The sequence below is a fragment of the Canis aureus genome, chromosome 17 (assembly GCF_053574225.1).
Source record: "Canis aureus isolate CA01 chromosome 17, VMU_Caureus_v.1.0, whole genome shotgun sequence".
Lineage (NCBI taxonomy): Eukaryota > Metazoa > Chordata > Mammalia > Carnivora > Canidae > Canis > Canis aureus.
The window spans coordinates 6,176,879-6,201,783 of record NC_135627.1 but is presented as its reverse complement, the minus strand read 5'-3'; the positions used below and the strand labels follow the sequence as shown (position 1 = coordinate 6,201,783).

Here is a 24,905-nt window from a genome sequence, read left to right as displayed (position 1 = left end):
CCTAAGTTTTTTGTCACTGAATCACTCTCCTTCTACAGAGACACTGAGCACTCCAGGACAACTGCAGTTTCCTTTCCCAGACATTTTATCCTAACCAGATGACCCACTGGTAGCAGCACTAAGTACCAACTGGAGTTCACCATCTTTCCCAGCATGGAGTTCATATTTCATGTAATGACAACTAGTATCTATTCAACATCTTAAGCCAAATCTTCAGGGACATTTCTGACGCTCCCCTCCACCCCCACCACTCCTTACTCTTCATAGTGAGTTTGTTACAAAGGTCTGCTATTTCTGCCTTCTAAAGATCATTAGAGATTCTTCACCCACCTCATCTCTCTCATTTACTCCAGACAATTAACTGGCTGCAATAATCAGCACCACATCATGTTCTGCACAGCTGTCAAGAGGACCAAAGATTCCATGTAACTAGGTCACAGCTGTGCTTACTCTTCAATGGTCCTCCACTGATCTAGACAATCCAACATCTTCACTGTCTGACTACTCACCTGCATTCAAAGCTTTGATTCAAGTAACTTTCATTTGGATCAGCTATACTAACTACACCATTCCCCAATTACCCTTGACTACCTCTTAGCTTCTAGCACCTTTTGTAGGAGGTTTCCTCTACTAGAAAACACATCTATCTTCACCTTCAAGCAAATTCCTACTCCGCATTCAAGCCTCCACTAACCATGGATTAAGAAGTCTTCCATACAACCCCACCTCCTCCCACCATTGTCAAGATTGGATGCTGCCTCCTCTGAGTTGTGAGAGCACATTATACACGATAGCTCCGTTTTAGCACTTAGTTTTATTTTGTTGTAGCTGTTACAGGCTCCTTCAAAATCCAGGTTTCTCAATCTTGATACTACGGGCATTTTTGGACTGGATAATCCTGAAACGGGGGCTGTCCTGTGCAGTGTGAGAGGTTTCATAGCATCCCTAACCTCTATGCACTAGAGGTCCACCCTAGTCACCACAATCAAAATTGGCCACAGACATGCTAAATACTCCCCAGGTACCATGGTCCCCAGTTGAGAACCAGTCTTCTGCAGGTTTTACTTAGGTGAAGGGCTTACTTGGTCATCCCCAGTATCAAGCACATGATGTGTAACTGCACATGATTAATGAAGGGCTACTGAATGATGCACATTGAATAAAGGAGGTCCTACACCTTATGAATCAGCTACTTAAAAACAAATCTTGAAATAACACTTTAAGGTAACCAAGAATAGGTCATCCTTTATGTACAATATTGTAAGTTCATGAAAGGAAAGAATTGTAGCCTAGTTGATTTACAAAGAACGACTTCATTTCTGCTCTAAAGAACACAATTCAAATGACATTACTTTATAAAAGTAGGTTATTTTAGTGTGAAAACAGGAGGCAATTAGAACCAGGATAATTTAGTGTGTTGTTTCTGTTTTTATGCAAAGAACAGGACACCTTAGCTGAATGTATCATGTTTCAATGGATAACCCCGCCTCCTCCCCCCCCCCCCCCCCCCCCCGCCGTATTAAATAAGATCTGGCTAAAGTAAGGAACTCCAAAGATAAGGGAACGTTTGCAATACATTCTCTGAGCTATATTACAACCAGTCATTGGCAGTGACCCTTATGCTTTTTAAGATCTGTGCTTGATTAAAACTTACATTTTAAACCTTAAATGAGGCCCACCAATTTTAAATCCCTTTCCTTCTCATCCAAACCACACAACCAATTACATATGCATTTTCCTTCAAAAGCTTCGTCTCTCAAAAGGATCCTGCTTGCCTTTATCCAAGGATTATGATGAAGCAAAAAACATGAGCTTGATTCTCTTCTGAGAGAACTACTAAGTAATTAAAAGTTTCACAAGTGAAGAATCTATCCATTAGTTTAGGACAAAGTTTAGCTTTAAGCAAAGAACCAAATTAAATTAAAACCTAAAAGTAATTGGTTGTAAGTGTGTATTTATTGAATCTTACCTCTGGTCTGTATTCTCTATAATCAATGACAACATTCTTTTAGAGTCTCTGAAATGGGTTAACCAAGTAGACTAGGCCTCCCTGAATCCCCCCTCTCCCAGTTGCTCAACAGGAAGTTTTAGGAAACAAAGGTCTACGTGGCCTGGTGGCACAGAATCTGAAGATCTGAGATTATTGAGTACCATTTAGACACCAAAGTATTACCCTAAGTCTTTGACCAGTATGCCTAGTTGGCAAAGGTCATTGGTAGCTTCACATTTGAGGCACATCTACTTCCTTTACAGTCTGCATTTCTCTATTTTTAGCATTTGTGAACACAGTGCCTTAAAATGTAATTTGTATAATGTGCTGTTTTATTCAACTAAGGATTCTTAAAGATCGAAAGATCCCTTAGACTGAGCAATTCCTCCATAATAAGCATACAATACAAATACTAAGATACATCTGAAGAAAACCTAAAACAAAACTTGTTAATGAAGGAAGCACGTGGGTGGCTCAGTGGTTGAGCATCTGCCTTTGGCTCAGGGATTGTTCCTAGGGTTTCTGTGATTCAGTCCCTCATCCGGCTCCCCACAGGGAGCCTGCTTCTCCCTCTGCCTATGTCTCTGCCTCCCTCTGCCTATCTCTGCCTCCCTCTCTGTGTCTCTTATAAATAAATAAATACAATCTTTAAAAAAAAAATAACTGGTTAGTGAAAATAAAATGTTCAGTGGAGTGGTTTTTTTCCATCTTAACTCTTTTTCAGGGTAGTAACAGATCCATGAAAACCCCGAGGTCAAATGCATGCTGCATATTAAGACTCTGCTCAGATGTGGGCTCCTTGAGAAGCCTTCTCTGATCTTGCTCCCTTCCACACATACCTGGCCAGTGTTCTGCCCCGTGAGTTCCAGGAATGCCTTCTGCCTCTAGGATACCAGCCACCCCACCATACAACAGCATTCAGAACACTGACCTAAATGGTCTCCTTCAAAGGCAAGACCAGCTGCAGAAGCCCCATCTCTAAATACCACCTCCTCCTTTTCCAGCTCCAATGGCCATCTTGACAATCCCATCACCACCTCTTTTCCCCCACCAGGCCCTGTAACCCCTTGATATCCCACTTTTCTTTCTGGCTTACCCCCCATCACTTCCTTACTCACCTTCTTCCTCAGCTTCCATTCCAGCTCCTTCATCACAGGTACCCCTTGAATGAACCGTGAATGTCCTGCCCTTCTCCTTCACACTTGTTGGCAAAACCCCAGTCCTTGTTTCAATCCAAATGGACATTCTTTACTAAGATAGCTGAAGGCAAGTGGACAGAACACAAGCAAGGTGACAGGCTTGGTCTTCCTGGATATCTAAGCTTACGAGGGCCCGCAGTGCCACCAGTAGGTCTTTTGCTACTTCCTAGAAGACTGACCACTCTCCTTAAACATGTAAACTTTCATCTTCTCTCTTTTCACAGTGAGTCTTTGATTTCTAGGAGAAAAACAGGAGCAGACAGAAAAGGACTTCCACTCACTCTCAATAAAATTTATGGCCCAAGTTCCTATATCCCATCTTTACCTTCTTACTTATAATAATGGCAGAACTTCCTACTGCTACAGAAGACTGAGGCTTCCACACAGTCACTAGAGCCCATCCCTTCTCTCCTACTCAAGGGGGTCACTCCAGGAATTCCTTCTTCTCTCCTGAATCATCATCCCCTGGCTATCCTGAGGTTGTTTCTCATCAGTAGAGAGACACAGAGGATTCCAAGCTAAAATAAAGAACTCCAGTAACCCCACAACTTCCTCCAGGTGCCAGGTTATTTCAACACTCGTTTTTATGTCCATATTTCTTAATGTCCTTTTACTTGTTCTCTTTTTTTAAGATTTTTTTTAAATGTTTTTTATTTATTTATGATAGTCACAGAGAGAGAGAGAGAGAGAGAGAGAGAGAGAGGCAGAGACACAGGCAGAGGGAGAAGCAGGCTCCATGCACCCGGAGCCTGATGTGGGATTCGATCCCGGGTCTCCAGGATCGCGCCCTGGGCCAAAGGCAGGTGCCAAACCGCTGCGCCACCCAGGGATCCCTCTTTTTTTAAGATTTTTTAAAGATTTTATTTATTCATTCATGAGAGACACAGACAGAGAGGCAGAGGCATAGGCAGAGGGAGAAGCAGGCTCCCTGCAGGGAGCCCAATGCAGGTCTCACTCCCAGCACCCTGGGATCACGGCTTGAGCCAAAGGCAGACTCTCAACCACTGAGCCACCCGCAAGCATCCCTCCTTTTACTTGTTCTTTCTCATCTCCCAGATAGCCGAATGCCAGGAACCTCGGACTCTTGTCCAGTTGCCTGTTTAACATTCTCAAGCGTTTAACAGATAACTCAAGTTTCACATGTCAAACTGAACTCCCAATTTCTCCTGCCACCAGAAGTAGCTCTTGCTGCTTGCTCTTTAATGTATCCCCCCCATCAAGTGAATAGCAAGTAATGCCCTAGGAGTAGCTCAACATACCTAAATACATAGTTATTTATTCTTTAATTATTTGAGAACATCCTCATTAGGAAATATGCTGATATATTTAGGAGCAAGATGGCCATTAGAGCATAGTGCCCTGTAACTAATTTATTAAATGATTCAAGATAATTGCACATGGTCACATGCATATGGCATTATAAATACACAGGAATCTATACATACATATGTGTGCATATCAAAGGGGGAAGAGGAACAAATGAAGCCAATGGGGTAACGTTAACAGGTGAGTCCAGGTAAAGGGTATAGCTAGTGTTCCTTGAACTAGTCTCACAACTTTTTGTAAGTTTGATTTTCTTTTTTAATCAAGTTTTTACAATGAAACCACTGCTGACTCTTTCCTCCTTCATGTTCCCTGCCACCCCCCACCCCCCACCACAAACCCAGGTCACCAGAACATCCTATTGCCACTACTTGTGGATAATGGACAAGATCTGGCTCCTTGCCACTGTCCCCTTGTCACTGTCTGTAGCATCGGCACCCTAGCACAGCCCCACAGTTGCCATGTTCTCTCCTCTGCCCTCCCCTCCTGCCTTGGCCCCAACAGCTTCTTGTAAGGGTGGCTGAAGGCTATCGCTGCTCTGCTCACAACTTGCCCATTGTTCCTATGTCCACCAGGTAAGGGCTGTGCTCTCATCAAAGCCTCCCTGGCCTCATCTAGGATCCCCCTCCCTCTACCAGCTGCAGGTACTCTAGGACACACCAAACTGAATTCCTCCCCAGGGCCACTGGACTTGCTTTTCCTTCTGCCTAGAATATTCTTCCTCTAGATATCTGTGAGTCTGACTAGCAATTCTTCAAGTCTGTGCTCAAATGCTGCCTCATCAACATGGTTTCCTCTGACCAGCCTCTCTCAAAAGAGGCCCTCCCCTCTCCCCAGTGCTCACTACTCTCATCTAATCCTCTATCAGAGTTTAGCAAAATGTTCCTTAAAGGGTTCAGGGCAGGTATTTCCAGGCTTTTGGTCTCTGCATACCATTTGTCAACTCTCACTGTAGCACAGAAGTAGCCAGAAACCATAAACGGATGAGTATAGCTCTGTTTCAGTGAGACTTTACATAAGGTAGTTGACCAGATTTGGCCAATATGTTCTCATTCCAGACCCCTGTTCTAGATGAAGGCTACTACAGATCATCTGGGGTTCTTTCATCTCCTGTTTTTGAACTGCAAGCTCTGAGAGAGAAAGCACATTCTTTTGTTCACTACTGTATCTTCAGTGCCAAGAGCAACCGGCACGGACTGCAATGCTCCTTGGATAAAAGAAATCCATCCAGTTAATACCTTCTAGTTCTACTACAGGTCTTTCCTTCCTCCAATGTAGTCAGTGCTCCTTCTGATCCATCTGTCCTTTCAGTATTATTTCCTTGTATTTTGCCTCAATTGGACTCTACCCTCCTTTATAGCAAAGATGGGTTTCTTCCATTCTGAAAGCCCAACGTGCATCAGAATACTTTACCGAACACGCTCCATAGATCTGTATTGAACAAAGAAATCGATCACGACAAGATTGAGGTAAGAATAGGGAAGGCTAAGCGGAGGTGGGAGAGGAGCTTATAGGAAAAAGAATATCCTAGGAGTGTAATTGCCAGCAATTTTCTTTGATTACAGAAAATGGAGAGGATATTCTGCTCTACATTTTGCCAGTCAAACAATACCTGGAGGGCTTTGTTCTAATGCTAGTGCCCATATTTTAAGATAGGACAACGTATGGTGCTTTATGAGAAATACAGCCAAAATAGTGAAAGGAAATTTGACATTTGAAGAACCATTGAAAAAAACTGGTGACAATTGAAAAATTGAGACTGCTTAGCCTAGGAAAGAGATTGAGAGGTACATGCTAGCAGTCTTCAAATACTTAGACTTGTCAGATTGGAGATTCAGGACTCTGTTGCTCCAGATATCAAACCAACTTGTGAAAACTGTAAAAGTTGGCTTTAGTTCAATATAAGAACTTTCTAGGAATCAGAACATCTGAAAACAAATGAGCAATCATCGAAGGACATGCAGTTCCCATCACCAGCAGTGTTCAACCACTTCTCAGGAATATCCTGGAAGGATTTCCGCATGAGGTCAACATCCTTGCCCAGACAACAAGGTTTCTTCCAACCTTGAGATTATAGAATTCTATAAAAGCTAGGAAGGGTATCTAAATGCTGAACTGATGGACCAACATGCCAGCTGTTGCCTTGAAGGATGTTGGGGCCATCGGACAGGGCTCCAAACTTGTTTGGTGGAGTGCTTGCTTTGGCAGCACCTATACAAACTTGTTTAGTAGACAACATCCTCAAGGGGAAGTTGTTTCAATGTCACTCAAAGGTCATAGGACAAAGAACATTTTTTAAAGTCTTTTAAATGTTAATTATATGACAAAAAAAAACTGGAAAAAATAATGAATGTTGTCTATATTCCTACCTTGTGTCACAGAAGGAGAAACTCATGCATACTACAGGCCCATGACAGAGCTTCAGAATAGGACCACCGAGGAAAGGCCAAGCACTCAAACCACCAGAACCACATTCCCAGTTGGCAGGTATTCAACCCAGGCTCCCCTGGAATCCAGTCCAAATTTAAAATACCTGCTGGCCAGGTGGCATCTAGCTTCCTGACTCTTAAGTTTCCTGAAACTTCTCTTCAAACCTAACTTCACATTCAAACAGTAAGACATCTTGCTTCAACCATACACTCTTCCCCAACAGCATTCTCATTCCATCACCTCACAAGGAAGGCTCTTAAAGGACTTGCCTCGAATTTCTCATCTTCCACTCTGTTCAGGCTGTGGACAGAATTTTAACTCAAATCACAGCATTTACCACAGCTCTGATGTTTAATCCTCTGGAGGCTTTACAGGTGCAGGCTTGATGTGAAATTCTGAGAGTGCTAGAATCAGCATATATTGGACGCTGACATGGGAGAAGGGCATGTAAAGACCAATATTCAGACACAGACACAGACACAGAAGAAAGATAAAAACAGGGAAAAAGCATCATAGGAAGATGGAGGCAGAGGTCGGGAGTGATACCCTACAAGTCAAAGAGCACCAAGGATTGCGGGCAATGCCAGAAGTTGAGAGAACAGCATGGGACAGATTCTCCCCTTACAGCCTTCAGGGAGAGCAGGACGTTGCCCGTATTTTGATTTGGGATTTCAAGACTCCATAACAGAGGATAAGTTTCTGTTTCAAAACATCTAATTCTTGGTACGTGAAGGCAGCCCTAGGAAACCACTAGAAGAATCGGGCAATTCAGGTCAAGCCAGTGCCAGGAAGGAATCTCGGGAACCTGCAGGTAGAGACTAGTGGAAAGTGCCAGAAGCCAAACCCAAAGGGAATCCAGCAAGTACCACGAGATAGGCTAGTACCCAAGGGTTTCAACACCTGGGCGCTGTCAGAACTCTCCCTCTGCCTCATCCTTGCATCTCAGGCAGGCTGTCCCCTCAAGGGAAGCAGAACCCCAGTGGGTCCAGGCTGACCTGGTGGTCCCCAGAGCCTCCCTCCAGGGACGGGGCTCAGGCTCTCCCCATCCACGGGAGTTCCTGAAGAAGCACTGTGCCTGGCAGCCGAGGCCACGGGACTGCCCTCACAGGGAGGCTTCGTGGACACAACCCCAAGGGGCAGAGGTTGGAGGGACAGGGGGTGGGCAGGAGGGAGGGGGCGGGGAGGAGGAACAGGTGGGAGGGCGGAGAGAAGGGACGGGTGGGGGGAAGAGCAGGGATAGGCGGTGGGGAGAGGGTCAGGCGGGAAACAGGCCAGGGGGGTAGGGACAGGGGTGGGGGGGGAGGGACAGGCAGGGAGGAGGAAGGAGCCTGGCAGCCAGCGGGGAAAGCAGACTACCCGCGTCCACACCGGGTGCCCAGGTTGTCAGGGGCCACCTGGGGATGCAAGGGCGGCTGAGGGGACGGGAGGGAACCGGTTCCGGGCACCACAAGTGGGGCTTCACAGCCCCCTGTTTCTCTGGGTTCGCTTGCAGCACACATCCTAACTCCTATCCGAGGGGAGGTGGCCTTTGTGTCCTCGGACGCCCCCCCGCCCCCCGGAGGGCTCCTCCCCAGGCTCGGCAGCGGCGACTCCACGTCCTCCTCCTGGGGTTGGGGGCGGGGGCATCGCGGGCGACAGTCCCCCCCGCCCCGGGGTCCCTCGCTGCGCCCCGCCAAGGCCTCCCCGCGCGCACCCGGGTGGGGGCCGCTGCCCAGGGAGGCCCCAGGGGCTGGCGCCTCGAGCCCCTCCCGCCGAGCGCACAGCCCTGCCCTGCCCTGCCCTGCCCTGCCCTGCCCGGCTCCGGCTCCCGCGGCCTTCGGGGCTCCTCTGCGCGGGAAAGAGGGGACCGCGCGGGGGGCTCTGCGCGCTTCTCCGCGGGGTCCGCTGTAACGGGCCGTCCACGCCGAGGGGCCTCCGAGTTTAAGGGCGCTGCGGTTCCATGGGGCCCACGGGCCGCACTGCGCGCCCCCCCCCCCTGCACCTGCAGCCCCATCCCCCGGGGCCGCGTCCCGTCTGGCGGCCCCACAGTTCCGGCCTGGCTCGCCCGCCCACGGACACGCGGCTTCCCGCCCCTCGCCGTGACTTGCAGGCGGTCTCCCGCCGGGAGCACCCACCTCCCTTGGACCCCCCGCACCCCTGCGGCTCTTCGGAATTCAACTACCACCTTCCCTCTCGAGCCCCCTCTGAGCACTCTAGGTTGGGGCGCCTGGCCCCATATCTGGGTTCCAAGGAGCTCTCCCCGCTCGGGGACCTCGTAGCACCTGCCCTGGCTGCTGAATATAGCACTGGTGACTGCTTTCTGTGCAAGGAGTGTTGTCCCCGTTACTCTGTATCCCCAGCGGCTGGCAGCGAGTCCGCAAGGTTTGGGCACAGACCTAGACTCAGGCCCTGCTGGAGTATTTAACCCATAGATTGGGACCAGACTCCAAGGTCTGCCTTCATTCATCCGAAGGCTCTTTAGGTCTTTGTTTTTATATATATATATATTTTTTTTAATTTTTATTTATTTATGATAGTCACACGGAGAGAGAGAGAGAGAGGGAGGCAGAGACACAGGCAGAGGGAGAAGCAGGCTCCATGCACCGGGAGCCCGACGTGGGATTCGATCCCGGGTCTCCAGGATCGCGCCCTGGGCCAAAGGCAGGCGCCAAACCGCTGCGCCACCCAGGGATCCCTAGGTCTTTGTTTTTAAACCATTGCTCATTTTTCTCCATTCTTCGCTTCTCATATAAGCATCTATGTGTATAGTAATGACTTCCTTCCTTACATTTCAAGTGACTTAAGAATTTAATTTCACATGTCATCCGTAGATTCCTAGCCATAACCCCGAAACCAAGAAAACAATCCCTTCATGTTGCCAATATTTATTTGTATCCAAATTTTGACCACTGAGTGACATAGATTTTAAGCCTGTAGGCAGGAGTTCTTGCATAACATGCCTTATTTATAAGCACACCAGTTAATAGTCTGCAAAGAGTTACAATGATTACAATACATTATTTGAGCAAATCCACACATGCTTTTATAATTATCACATTTGTGGCAAGTTTAGTTATTTACCAAAGATGGCTATCACTTAAATAAGGTCATGTTATCACATCAGAATATTGTGTTAAACATAAGATTTTATTTGGAGTCATTCCCCCACCCACCCACCCACCCATCCACCCGATATTGTAAAAACTCCACAGAACTCAGTGTATTAATAATGTGTGAGTAAAATTTGAGGATATAAGTAATTAATATTAATGATATGTTCATTATATTCCTCAAAATATAAATATCCTAAAAAAAAATTTAAAAAATAAAAAATAAAATAAAATAAAATAAAATAAAATAAAATAAAATAAAATAAAATAAAATAAATAACCTGCTTTGCATCCCTCACAAAATCAAGCATACAGGATAAAGTTATTATAAAGCTCCATGTCAACAAGTATAAACAATTACAGTACAAGCCAGGAACTAAATGCAATTACTAGTGTCACTATGTGTAGAGGGAACATATAATGTGTGTATAATGAAGAATATCATGAATCAGATTCAAATAGAATTACATCTAAACAATTTTCTTTAAGGAATAAAGTTTCTCCTGGGGGTTGAGCTGGCCTATGATGTTATTTACTGACGAGGGAAATACAGGAAATGAACTCCAAATAAGAACTGTGTGCCTACGAAGATGGAAAATACACAAAAGCACAACAGGTTCAGGGAAGAAAATCAGTTCAGACTGAACAAAATCTCTTAGGAAATGTCAACAGATATTACAGAGGAAAAAAAAGGGGAACGGTAAAGAATTCTCAAGAAACTAATAGTTTAGATATAATACTTAATCTTTGCTATAATTGTCACCTAGTAATTGCCAACCACTCTGCAACTTGTCAACTTCTTTCAATGCAAAGCCCTTGTCACCAGATAAAGACCCTCCTCCTAATTCTGATGCCCGTGGCATTGACCTCACAAGGTGAACCGTGATGAGAGCCTTAAAGTATGTAACCAATTGTTCAGTTGAGTTAAAGACATTACACATAATGCCTTTAAATATCATCTTTCTGTTTTCTAGTCTGCGTTTTTGCCTATTCCCATAACTCTCCAGCCACCTACTAAGGCCATCCACAGTATTGAATGATGCCAGCTCTGTGCAACCCACGAAGCATGGGCTTCTTTGGTTAATGCAAGCTATCAACAAGTACATGAAATAGCACCTGGCTTTAGGCATGTGCTCTAATCAAGGATAAGAAACACACAAGTCCAATGGTCTCCACTGACAGGGAACTTTCTTGAAAATGAACAGCTGTCTGTTCTGCCAAAGCAAACAGAAGAGAAGAGAAGGCACTACCAAATAAAGAAAAGAAACTCCCCGTTCCAACCTGAGCACCCATCCTATTTCTGAGACAATCACAGGCCTCTACCCTCTCCTTCAGCAGAACAGTTCCCCTCTGCTGGAATACTTACTAGATCAATACGAATAAGGTCAGTAACAACCCGTTCCTTGCCTGACATTCCCACACAGCCACACGCATGTCTTCCAACATGAGTGGGGAAACAGGACTGTGTTCTTCAGTAACCTTAACTTTTCTCCAAGCCAGGAAGCTCAGATCTCTGCACAATTAATAAAGTTTCTATCTTTATGACCCTGAAATTCTCCGATCTGACACTGGGTCAGAACAGGACCCAGAACCAAGACTTAGGACAGGACCCAAACTTGGAGGAATTTCTGATTTTCCTTGTTTCTCAAATTTAGATGTAATTTCTGGCACCTTTTTTGAAGGTCTTGCTCTACAACAGGTCTATGATGGACACGCTTTTTCTTATAACTCCTCTAAACAAGAGAGCTGTGGGGTAGCTCTTATCTAAATTATGACCAGCTGTTCAAAGAGAAGGCACATGGAGCTATAGTGCTTTAACTCAGCCCATACATATTCATTTTACCCCAGTGAGTATCTTAAGGACTTTCTCAAAGATTTCCTGAAATCCCTCATATGCAAATGCAACACATTAAAAATATCCTCTGCCTTCAGGCAAGACAACACCTAAACCATTATTAAAGACCTCCAGAGAAGACTTCACCATCTCCTTCAATAACTGGTTTCAGTATTTAATAACCCTTTCCATCAGCCAGCTCTTAAATCTAACTTAAATCCTGCTTCCTGGTGCTTAAGTTGGGGAATATCCTTCTGTGAAGGAATTTTAAAGTTAGAAAATTACTCATCAGCCTAGGTATTACTGCCAGCGATTAACCACACATGGAAATATCTGGAGCCCGATGCTTTTGAAAATAGAATTCCATTATTCACACTTTCTGCAGCCAAAGACAGAGCCACGAGATAGTATTGTAACCTATTCGGGAAAGCAATCTGGCTCTCGGATCCAACGGTGAGAATGAGCTCCAACCTCCCTACTAATCTCCATCCAGCCAGCGTGATTCACAGAAGCAATTTCTACATTATAATATAGAATACTGCGATCATTACTGTCCTCTTTGGTTCTCTCCGCTTGGTAGTGAGATGCTTACGCCATCTTTTCAGAGCTAAAGAGAACACTAGTAGAGATGGTTTTACACCAGAGTCACTAGAATTTCTCCTAGGAAGCCTTTGGAATCAGTTTGGCTCATCACTCTGCTTTCCCTTCATCTAAATGACCCTGTGCAAAGAATATCATTCTGTTTGCTTTTATGTCCCCTGGTGTAGACCAGGCTAGCATCACCCAATGGCTGCTTTTCATGGTGAGAAAATCATCACCTTGTGTTCTTCACAAAATTCTGCAAGACCAATCTATACACCAGCAATGCAGTGTTACTCAACAATTATAAGGGTGAACAAATAACGCCCGCGAAGTTTGGTTTTACAGCCACAGTAACATGGGGCATTTTTATATAAATCCTCTTAAAAGGGAGCTTTTACATATTTCCATGCAACCCAGCAAAGGAGAAAATTTAACAAATCCTTTCAGTAGGTGCTAAATACCATCAACATGTGAATCATCTTTAAATCATTTCCTTAACAATAGCTCCATTTTGAATGGTACAAATTGCTTGGCTAAAAGAGACAAGGAGAATGCCAGCATACTGATAAACTAGTGAACTCAGAAGAAGTCAGTGTGGCTGTCACGTCATACACGCTCAGCAGGGGCATGGTGAGGAGGCCGCAGAAATGCTTATAATTTTGTCTTGTGAAAAATTACAGACCTCAGTTGACATGACTTCTTACTAAGCAGGCTTTCAGAAACTGGAAGGTGTTACATGCCTCTGTTGGAACATGGTCTGCTTAGAGGGTCTCCCCACCCCCACTGCCCAGCATCACTGATGTGGTAGACAGAACCATGTGCCCGCAAAGACTCCCTAATCCACAAGGCCTGTGAATATATGACCCTTCCATGACAAAAGGTCTTTACAGATGAAATTACAAGAAGAATCCTGAGAGGCAGAGATGATCCTGGATGATCCAGGTGGGACCAATGTTATCACAAGGATTTTAATAAGAGGGAAGCAGATGGTCACAGTCAGAGGGGACGTGACAATATAAGTAGAGGCCAGACTGATGAGAAGGGGGGTGCCTATTGTCGTAGGGAGGTGGGCACCATGTGAAGCAAACAGTATGGAAGTGGTTTGCCCTTTTGAGCTTCCAAAAGAACACAGCCCCGTAGACAACTCAATATTAGGCTTGAGACCTCAGATCTCCATATCATAGGAGAGTAAAGTTATATCTTTGAAGCCACTGTTCGAAATAGTTTGTTTTGGGTGTGCATGAGTGGCTCAGTGGTTGAGTGTCTGACTTTGGCTTGGGTTATGATCCCAGGGTCCTGGGACTGAGTCCTGCATCAGAGTCCCTGTGGGATCCTGCTTCTCCCTCTGCCTGTGTCTCTGCCTCTCTCCGTGTGTCTCTCATGAATAAATAAATAAAATCTTTAAAAAGAATAAAAAGTAAAAATGAAGTAGTTTGTTACAGCAGCCATAGGAAACTGATACAATTGGCGTGGTGTGCTGTTCACAGAATAAGAACATAAACCAGCAATTTATACAGACAGGGACTGAACTATTTCCTTTTTTAGGCAATTGAAGATTATCACATGATACAGCTTTGTGTGTGTGTGTGTGTGTGTGTGTGTATGTGTGTGTGTGTGTGTTAAGCAACCCTCTATTCAGGTAACTCAATGTTCTGAGTTCTTACATCTACTAGCATTGTCTAAGGTGACAATTTTCCCATTTTCTTGCACTTCTGTAAACAGGAAGGACTAAATGAAATTATATTGAATGGCATTTAATCATTCTAAATGAACCATTAGGTTAAAACCCTTACCTATCTAAAAACCTAAAACTAACATAGATCTTCTCTCCCTGCAAATAAAAGCAACAACAGAACACGGTTTAGAGGAGATTTTGGCAAACCTTAGTGTACAGGTCAAATCCAGCTATTTTAATATATAAAGTTTTATTAGAACACAGCTGCACCATTAGCTCATATATTATATATGACTATTTTCATGCTACATTCACAGAGCTAAGTAGTCTTGACAGATAATATACTCCACCACTATCTATATACCATCCTCAACTTTGTCTCAAGCCTACAACGCTTAAAATATTCACTTCCCGGCTCTTTACAGAAAAAACTGGGTGACCCCTGGATTAAAGGGCAGACAGATTAAAGTCAGACAGACTTAAGTTCTAATTGTGATTCAATCATTTATGAGCTGTGTCATTTGGAGCAAAATATTTAATCTCAGTGAGCTTCATTTTTCTTGATTTGTATAAGAGAGATCCACAGCTACTTTAGAGGAGATTTAAGCCTAGAATACAGTGCACAGAACATCTGTCAAAGTGAGCACAAATTATTTATATCATATATTAATTAGTTTCAATTCTATAAAATATTAAGCGCATCAAAAATTAACTTACAAAGTAATAGCTAAATAAGCAATAGATGCTTCTAATAATAGCATTGCTTTTTAGCAGATGCTCCATAAGTATTTCTGAATGAATGAGTAATCTGAATTTCCAAGTCATGAAATGGAATTATGCCACGACTGAATTATCTTGGGACACGAAATGATGTCTGCCCCAAGTTTTTACCCATTGAACTGATCACAGCAACACTAAGGAACTCCTCCTGTATTAAGAAGAAAGAATCTCTGGTGAAGGACAGTGGGCTGCAGTAATGTCAAGGGTAAGGAACCTTTCAGCAGATCATCTGAGAGCAACTCCAGGGCCAAGGGAAAACATTAAGTGCCCTACCTGAATTGCCACCATATCTTCTCATGATTTATTTGTATCAGTTCAAGAAAGCACAAAGTGATCCTGAGCAAAGAGACAAATTGTGCCATCTATGGGCAAGCAACCCTTCCAATTCGTTGTCATAACACTCACTGGATTTTTCCAGTCCCCAAACTTGGCATGATTAGTGAAGCCTTTATGTTCTTTCTGAATCAGGGAAAGTAATTCTTTAAGTTGATTGAGCTTTGACCACACCTCTTTCCAATGCTTTATTGCAATTTTATCACTTTCTGGGCCCACCCTTGGCTATTACCAGCAAACAAAGTTAACTGGGCTTGGAATCAGAACATCCTGCTCTGAATTCCAGCTCTGTAACTTCCTACTATCGTCATCTTAGGCGAGTCCCTACATATCCCTATGTTTCCATTTATTTCATCTGCAAAATGGAGCTAAATATATTTAATCACGGAATTGCCCTAAAGATTAAATGAAATAGCTTATGTAAAATCATGTACATAAATGACTCTTTTACATTTTTCTTATTAGAAAATTACAAGGTAGAAATTAAAGGCAAAAATTAAAGGCTAAGTCCTGAAGGGCAGTGTAAACATTGGCCATTTCTATACCGCAATATGCAGAGTAAAATGGATTGCATTTTGATGGGACTCAAAAAGCCATATTAAAAGCCATTGAATTGTCATAGTTTATAGCAGTATTTCTCATCTGAGACAAAAACCCAACATACAAAGGTTCATCAACTGGCAAATGGATAGATCATTGTGGTATATTCATTCTATGGAATACAACTGAACAATTTAAAGAATAAAGTGTTCATACATGCAATAGCATGGATTAATCTTGTAGACATTATGCTTGAGTGAAACAAACACAAAAAGCTGTGTGATGATTAATTTTATAAATCAATTTAGTTAGGCTCTGGTACTCAGTTGTTTTGTCAAATACCATCCTTATGGTACTGTGAATGCATTTTTTAGATGTGGTTAAGGCTTAAATCAGATGTGATTAATGCTTTGAATAAAGCAGATTACCCTCCATAATAAGAATGGGCCTCATCCAATCAGTTGAAGGCCTTCAGAGAAAAGACTGAACTCCCTCAAAAAAGGAAAGAACCCTGCCTCCAGGCTGCCTTTGGACTTATGAGACATCAACTCTTCCAACTTTTGTCAGAACTTCCAGCCTGCTGGCCTGCATTGCAAATTTCGGACTTGTCAACCCCCATAACAAATGACTCCATTCCTTAAAATAACATTAATGTTTTTTCTCTTCTCTCTCCATATATATACATCATATATATGTATTACCTCTATATTAAGTATATTACATATACACATGTGTAATCTTCTATTTCTCTGGAGAACCCTGATGAATATAGGCTACATATCATATAATTCCATTTATATGAAATTATAGAAAAATGAAAACAGTAGTGATGGGAAGCGCATCAATGCACATCAGTAGTTCCTCATGGCTGCAGGGATGAGAAACTTTTTAGGATAACGAAAGTGTTTAAGGCATTTGCACATAAAATGTACAAGCAGCGGTGGTTACCAAAATCTTGTATCGATTACCAAAATTTCTCAAACTGCACACGTTTTCCTAAAATGAATGAATCTTACTATATTTAAAATATATCTCAATAGAACTTGGATAAAAAAAGTCAGACTACTGGCCATGTAATAGGTTATAATATTCTCTTGTACATCATGAGGAAACTTAATTGAAAACTATTTTGTGTGTAACTTTGTTTTTTCATGACTATGGAAATACTTGGGTTCACTGAATTGTCATTCTTGCCCTAACACTGAAAAAGCTCAAGGTGAACAAACACTAACTAATCTCTCTGTCAGGTGAAGTCATGGGTAATTCACATATTCATTATTATGAACAAGTTAATTAAAGTCATAATACTAATAAATTACATCCACTAAAGCCATTATTTTATTCACTTCTGATTTATATACAGTCTCTCTCTTGAGTAAATGGGAATTTTTATGTGACAGTAAAACTGAATAGCTAATATATCAATCCATAGTAAACATCATCCGAAGGCAACTGTGATAAAACTAAGTCCTTGCAATATCAGGGAAGAACAACAGTATCAAAAATAAAAATGTTTATAACTTTAAATGTACCAGCAATATCACCAGTTCTGACCCAGCAACTTTGATCTCTGGCTCAAAAGCATTTTACAGTAGTTCACGAGTTATCAAGAAGTCATCCGCTCAGGACAGAGCATTTGACAAAGGTATCAGAGCAGCAAATAAACAGCTAAAAGCTTTGCTCAGAACTTCCACCTTTGCTCTCACAGCTGCCCTTCTGGACCAATGGTTCCATGATAAACAAATTGGTCTACCCTCTATTTGCTACCACATTTCCTAGATACGAGTCAACCAGAATCTCTTAAGTGCAACCATGAATAATGATCACCCCATGAATCAAGACACCCTGTGTCCTTCCATTACCAGGGCTGCTGAGCCCATCCACAGCCTTTCAATGCTTTACAGTTAGTACTGAGGTTTATTTGGAACACGAGAAAGTATCAGAAATGGAGAATGCTGTCCAAAAATGCCTAGCCATGTAGTTTATGGCATAAAGTCCATTTCATCATTGGTAATGTGGAATGATGGTGAAAACCAAGGTTTTAGGGGCACAACTTGATTTTATCAACAGATCTGACACTTTGAAGTTGTGGAGTCTTAGACAAACTATTGAGCTCTCTGCAACTCAGATTCAAAACTGGGAAAATAAGAATAATAATACCATCCATACATGCTGGTTTAAAGGCTCAAATACTGTTTGTAAAGCCTCTACTTTTAATACCCGGCCATTATAAGATCTCAATAAAGATGGGGGATACTACTGTAATTATTTCCCAAAACAGCTTAATTTGGGGGTGTGTGGGGGTTTGTATTATATTCCTGAGACAACTGTTATCTCCTCTGAAACCACACTCCTAAACATCACAGATTCTAATGGTTCCATTTAAAGTGGTTGGGGTATCCAGACAACCATACACAGAAATGTGCCAAGTAATGGCCTCTCATTCTGAAGGAGACCCACACTTCTGCCCTGAAGTGCAGGGCTTTCTTCTGAATATAGAACCAACCATCTCCTGTGCCTCTCAATGCTGATCCCCAACACACCAATCTAAACTTTCATTTTCAAAGACGCAAAATCAATAGCTACCCACCAAGCTTGAAACTTACTCCTCATATAAGAAAATGTGAAAGGGTTGACAGGTGTCAGTAAGTGCTGATTGATTTTTAGGAGATATATTAAAAAATGAGGGTACCAATTTATTTTCTCTGCTGATGACCAATAATGGTTTCAGTTGCCTTAAAATACAATTGCATCCCTTTCAGACACCACCTTGATTGTTCAGGGTTTCTGTACACCTCACTTTTTCTGTCCCCTTTTTCTCCATCTAATACCTTGTTACTCATCAAATGATAACAGTTATGTCTTTATCATTCACACTGAAGCCTGATTCTAGAACCACCACCTCATACCATTAGCACTGTACCATTAGACGTCAACACTGGTGACTTACCTGACAATAACCACTTTAGCAAGTGTGCAAAAGCAAACCATAAAGTCAGGAGACTTCTTTACAAAAATATCAGACCATTTCATACTTAAAAGTATGCATAACAGTGCATAAATATGACGCATATCAGCCCATAAAAGTGTATTATATGCTCTTTCAGGGGGCGTGTATTATCTTTCTTTGAGTTTCTATCTCTAGCAAAATACCTGGCACAGAGCAAATGCTCGATAAATACTTGATGAAAGAACAAATAAGCCATGTCTCACAAAACACACTGCAGAATGACAGAGGCAGAAAGAACATTTTTTTTTCCTGTCGAGGGGAAATTTTTTTGAAGAATGTTCAGTGGAAGAATTAGTGACATGAGTACTAACCTGCTTGATCCTTCCCTCGTACCAACACAATTTCTCTGAAAGACCCAATGGATCAGGTTAGAAGCACTAAAGCTCAGTTATATCTTAAGTCACTAAATTAAGGGGTTTTATGTACAGAGGAACCCAAAAATAACATTGGACAAAGGAACGGGGAATGTATACTAGTTGCTCTCTTTGGGATCATGGGAAACAATTCAATCTTTGAAATGACCGATATTCATGACTCCTATTCAAGAAATTATTCAGGTAAGTCTTCTATAAATTATTTGTGCAGTGAAATTCACATGCACTAAAGTAATATAGAATTAAAGTATAATCTTCTATTTTGCAACAGGCAAACCATACCTTGTTAGAAAGCTCTTTTGTTCCCCCAATATTTAGAAGTAGGATTTTTTTAAGGATGAATTGGGCATAATTAGATCTACTTATATACTGTTACTTTAATTCACCACGTACGCATTCACTATGATATCTTAGACGGGATGTCATATAAACAAGCCTAGTTAAGGCTGGCTAAACTGGAGAGAAAAAAGAAATCATTATGACGCACTGGGATGGTGAATCTTTCATCTTTTGTCTTAGCCAGTTACTCTCTGCTGCTGCCAGATCAGATGATCCTTGAAAATATGGGGTATGAACCTGAGGACAGGTAAAATTAAAATTCTAAATTCTTGTGTCTGAGATCTTGCATTTTTCCTAATTTGGCCTTATGAGCCAAACATAATTTGAAGTGCTAATAATGGATAAAATTCTCCTTATTTTTATTTCCCGACACCCCACTTCCAATTGTGGGTTTCACACATCTGTCCAACAAAAACTTGAAGACTAATCACAAAAACATTTACAAACACCAAGAAGTTCACCATGTATGTGGAATATGAATTTGAAAATGTTTACTTATGCAAATATTTGGGAGCTAGGATTTTATTCTTGGCATAGAAACGAAGTTTTCTCTAAGCATGTTGCTACAGAGAACTGACAGCCTGGAGTGATTGCTTCCACGAAGAGGCGTCAGGAATGAGGGTTACACTAGCATTTAATAATGTTGATCCAACGTCACTTTCATGTTGTTAAAAGCTGAGGAATTTATCTTAAACTTTGACCTAACTGTCCTTTCTTTCTTCATCTTAATAGTCAAGACTATAATTTTGAAGGTGGGCTATTATAGCCTGGCATGTCTTTCTTTCTCAATTTCACTGACGTCAGGGAAGGCAGAACGGCATGAAACTACAGACTCACTTGGGTCATTAAAAAAATAAACCATGTAATTTCAGTGTTTAGTCAACAAATGAATTCAGTAATATTCACACACTAATTTTTGAGTCATTTGGTGGGTTTCTTGTTGTTGTTTTTAGAAAAATAGAGCCAAAACTTCAAGCCCCCTTGGCCACAGGTAGACCTCAAGGCTGCCATGAAGCAGGTGAGGCAGCGGTGCTGGATGCAGGCTGTACTCTGGGCAGTGGCCTGGCCTCAGATTCCCAGCACTGCTTCTCTGTCTTGAGTGATGACAAAATGCTGAGGTCTTTTTGTTTTATTCTCAAACACTAATTTTGTGCTATCTTCGAGTGTTCAAAAAAAAGGGAAGGGGGAAACGTTTGCTGGTCTCATATTTAATATTTACCTGCCCATATGCGAAAATAAATACCGGAGTCCATCCCCCCAGCTGGTTTGGATTGGTTTCTGCTCTAGAGGAAAACCTGCAAAACCAGTTTTACCAAATCCTTAGAAGAATGTTTTGTTGCACAAAGAAAGCATTGTTCCACAGGACAAGATAGGTAATTATGATAATGAAGAAGTTTGTCTTTCATTGTGAACTTACATAAAATAGAAATAAAATGAGTGATTACTGATTACAGAAGGTCTTTTACTCACCCTGGAACTTGTAAGAAAAACAGAGGAAGTTCGCTTTCCAAAGGGGCATTCAAAAAATGCTCAGTTTGTAACCCAAGCTAATGAAAACAAGGAAATGTATAGTTAAGGCTGACTTCCAATACCTGGCACAACAGGATGTCTTCCTCTCCACTTCCCTCAGATGTCTCTTTGAATCCATGGAGGAAAGTCGGCTTCGGTTGTGAATTTCCTTATCATTAGCTTCTGTCTCGACCTTAATGTACTTTGAGTGACTCTCTGGTTAGTACATCTAATTTCCTCTCTTTAACAACAGAGTATGACTCTGATAGGATAAGCTACCACAACGAAGAGTCAATTCTCTCCAAATGGAGGGATTGCTGTAGTTTGAGTCCCAAACATGGTGGGTTTTGCTTTATTACCAAAGCCCACTGATGACCATACATGGACTTTTTTGGAGGCCACATCTTCATAAAACATGTTTCTAATATTAACAATTTATTTTATGTGTTAATAAAAATTTTGTATTTAAATGCTTTTTCAAGTTGTGTTTTATCATTTCAAAAACAAGGTCAAGACATCTACCTTCTGTGTAAAATTACTACGGGAATTTACAAAAATTCATCTGCAGCCACCATTGCTGGACTGAAAGGGCAGGATTCTACTGGACACGAGAAAATAGCCCACTTGTTCCTCTTGCCCACTCAAAACCCTTCTTTGTGGACAGCTACCAACCCTTGGGTAGCATCTCAAGCAGGTTGCCTGGTGTTTATGATCATTCTCAGACACGGAAAGTCCTGCAGTCATTTTAATAATAAAAGGAATCTAATTTCAGTCATTTAAATGCTGAAATCGGTGTATCTGTTAAAATTCCAAACTTTCTGCAACAGTTTCTTCTCGTGGCTTACTTCTGGTCCTGTAGCTCCCAGTGTAGCTGTGGCCCTTCTCACGATCAACTACGTAATTTACAGGGTCCAGCGTTAAAGGAAAATGTAGGGACTCCTGTTCAAAAATTGGGAATTTCAAGATGGAGACAACACAACCTAAAAACCAAGTGAGAGTCCCTTTGAGCATGGGGATAACCACTCTGGTGTCAGCCCCAAGCTCCTCACTTACCTCCAGAACAGTAGCCGCAGGTTCTCACCTCCTGCATTTCTGCGGTCTTCAACACCTGTCCTCAGTGTTTCTGAGTTTCACCCCATAAGCAGAAAGGGGGGACAAACTCTAAGTCCTTCTCTTTGGAACAGAGGAGACAGACACCAAAAACTAACCTCCTCTAAGGATAATGTCCTAATCTCATCACTCTCTCCCCTCTGTCCCTCTCACCTTTAGATTCTCTTGAGAGACTCAAGCAAACTTCCTGCTGAGCACGGAGCCTGACAACATGGGGCTGGATTCCAGAACCCTGAGATCACAATCTGAGCTGAAATCAAGAGGTGGTCGCTCAACCAACTGAGCCACCAGGAGCCTGGACAAAGATCTTCATTCCAAGGACATACTATAGTAAACACCCAACAAATCTTCCAGTAACTGCACCAGATTTCCCCCTAGGTATCCACCTTCTCCACTCTCTCCAGTCCACCTGCTTCAAGATTATCAAGGACAGTGTGGCCAAGCCTACACTATCAGTAGTTGGCTTTTGCTCACCAGAGGTGATGACAGGCAATGAGAGTTATGATTGATGTGCTGAGGAGACTCTTGCTCTTCCCCCTCAGGAAGAGATAGAAGCCAGCCACGTGACATGATGTGGAATCTTCTGGTCACCATCTTGTGACCACAGAAGTGAAATCAGGATGGAAAAAAAGCTGAAACCTAACTGTATCTTTTGAGCCCCTGCATCCTGCTATGACTGTAATGTTGAGTTAACTGAGGCAGTGGATCGATCCCCTTTTGGCTTAAGCCAATTTGAGTTAGATTTTCTGTAATGTACAACCCAAAGTTTTAACTGTTAAATTTACTAACATTTTATAGCTCATCATTTCAGATTTATTCCTAAGTCATAATTATTATCAATATAAATTTTAAACAGTATCAAAATATGATGTACTTTTACCATTATTTCCTATGTGTCTTCCAACTATCTTGTTATTATTCAAGGGCAGGTGACCACATTACTCCTTTATACCCAGGTAAGAAGTAACTAACATTATGTATAAAACCATACAACTGGTGCCCTGGGTGGCTCAGTCAGTTAAGCATTTGACTCTTGGTTTTGGCCTAGGTCGTAATCTCAGGACCCTGGGAATAAGCCCTATGTCAGGCTTCGCGTTTGGTGAGGAATCTGCTTGAGATTCTCTGTGTCTCTCTCCCTCTTCCCATCCCTTCCTCTCTCTCCCTCTCTCTCTCTCTCTAAAATAAATACATTTTAAAAACAACAAGACAAACAAAAACACTCGACAACTGACAACACCGAGGCACATGAGAAGTACAGTATTTTACAGATTATGATGACAAAGTATATCAGGTTTTTGAACCCCTCAGAGACATGTTTGGAAGATATCAGTGAATTAACCAGAGCAGTAATTATAATTCATCATTTGATGCTAACAAACACAATAGGATGTCACCACTTACATTACTTATAGAATGTTTCTATATAGGATACATGACTTTTTTCTTAAAGATGGTTTTTAACATTTTTCCAGTTGATATTCTGGCATTAATAACTGTCATTTTTTGAAGCAAGTAAAAGATAAATGAAGAGCAAATTATTAGCAAAAACAAAGAATATTTTAAAACTTGAACTTTCATTTCCTCCCCCCCCCAGTGAAACTCATATGTTAAAGAGAATCTATAATATGATTTGTTCCACATTTTCAATCCCTCAAAGGCACTGATGTTTGTAAAGCATCTTCCCCTCACCAACATGAACACCTCCTTCCTTGAGTGACAGCGAAGTCAAACCTTACAAATATCATCGGAAAGCAAAGGGAAAGCTGTTCTTTGAAGAAATGTGGCGGAGACAGTCTTCTGTTTTAGAAACACTGCCACCCTAAATATTCATACCCAGAGGTTTATATTCGATCTTTCATATTTTAAAGACAAAACTGGGGGAGACCACAATAGTGGGGATAATATTTTAAATTCTCTGCAGCTGCATTCATGAATTGCACTCTCTTTGAAGTATAAAATTAATAGTTAAACTATATACCTCAAACAGGGCCCCAAAAGGTGACCGTAGCGTGCTAACTCCGCAATTTTAAAATGTGAACATTTCCAGAGGTGTGCACACGTGGATGCTGATAACATCTCCATCTGGGGCCTATTCCTCCTGCCAGCTATCTGCTAGTAGTCTTCTTTGAAGTCTAAGGAATCCTTGAGGGGAAGATGCAGAGAAATTTTTCCAGGATAATGGGCTAGGGATACTCTTGGCAAATTTCTCTAGAAATAAGAAACAAAAAACAAAAAGATTGTGAATCACCACTGTATTGTAACTTAAATGCAGCGTTTTCTCCATGAAAACTCTAAAAGACTTCATATAAGTCCTCCTAATAAGAGTAAAGTCATCACCATAACAAAGATAATCGTTTCTAAAGGATTTCTTAAAAGGTTAGAGGAGGGAAAAAAGTAAGTGCTACAGGTTGAGTGCAGTTTTGGTGGTGACATAAAAAATGGGATATTTCAATGACAACGTCAGGACCCATTACCAAGGGTGCTGCAGTCTCCTGATCTCTACCTACCGAGCCTCCCTACACAGACCAAACCACCAAAAGGCTAGCTCACTAACGGGTAAGTTGGAGCCCATCACTCTCTTGCCTAATTCTCTGTATTAGTTCCCCTCTGCCTGGACAAGAGGCTGGAACTTGAGTGAGGTGTGCAAAATCTGTGCCCTGCCTGGCTTTCAAATCTCACCCCCTGACATAGCCTTCTCCCTTCCACACATTCACATCCCTTTACTGCCACACACATATACACACTCACACACATGCACACACACTCATATAGACATATACACACCTAT

The 24,905-nt window shown here is 42.0% G+C and overlaps 1 long non-coding RNA gene across 4 annotated transcripts in view; it reads right to left on the bottom strand.

Moving 5' to 3' along the window:
- LOC144287738 (uncharacterized) overlaps positions 1–22,353 on the bottom strand; it is a 158,435-nt gene extending 136,082 nt beyond the window's left edge. The window contains exon 1 of one of the 4 annotated variants that reach the window (XR_013355507.1): positions 22,271–22,353. This is a non-coding gene — a long non-coding RNA (uncharacterized LOC144287738). Of the gene's footprint in view, positions 1–22,060 lie in introns of all 4 variants that reach the window. The other 3 variants (XR_013355501.1, XR_013355503.1, XR_013355504.1) reach the window with 3 other exon arrangements.
- Positions 22,354–24,905: the final 2,552 nt, after the last annotated feature.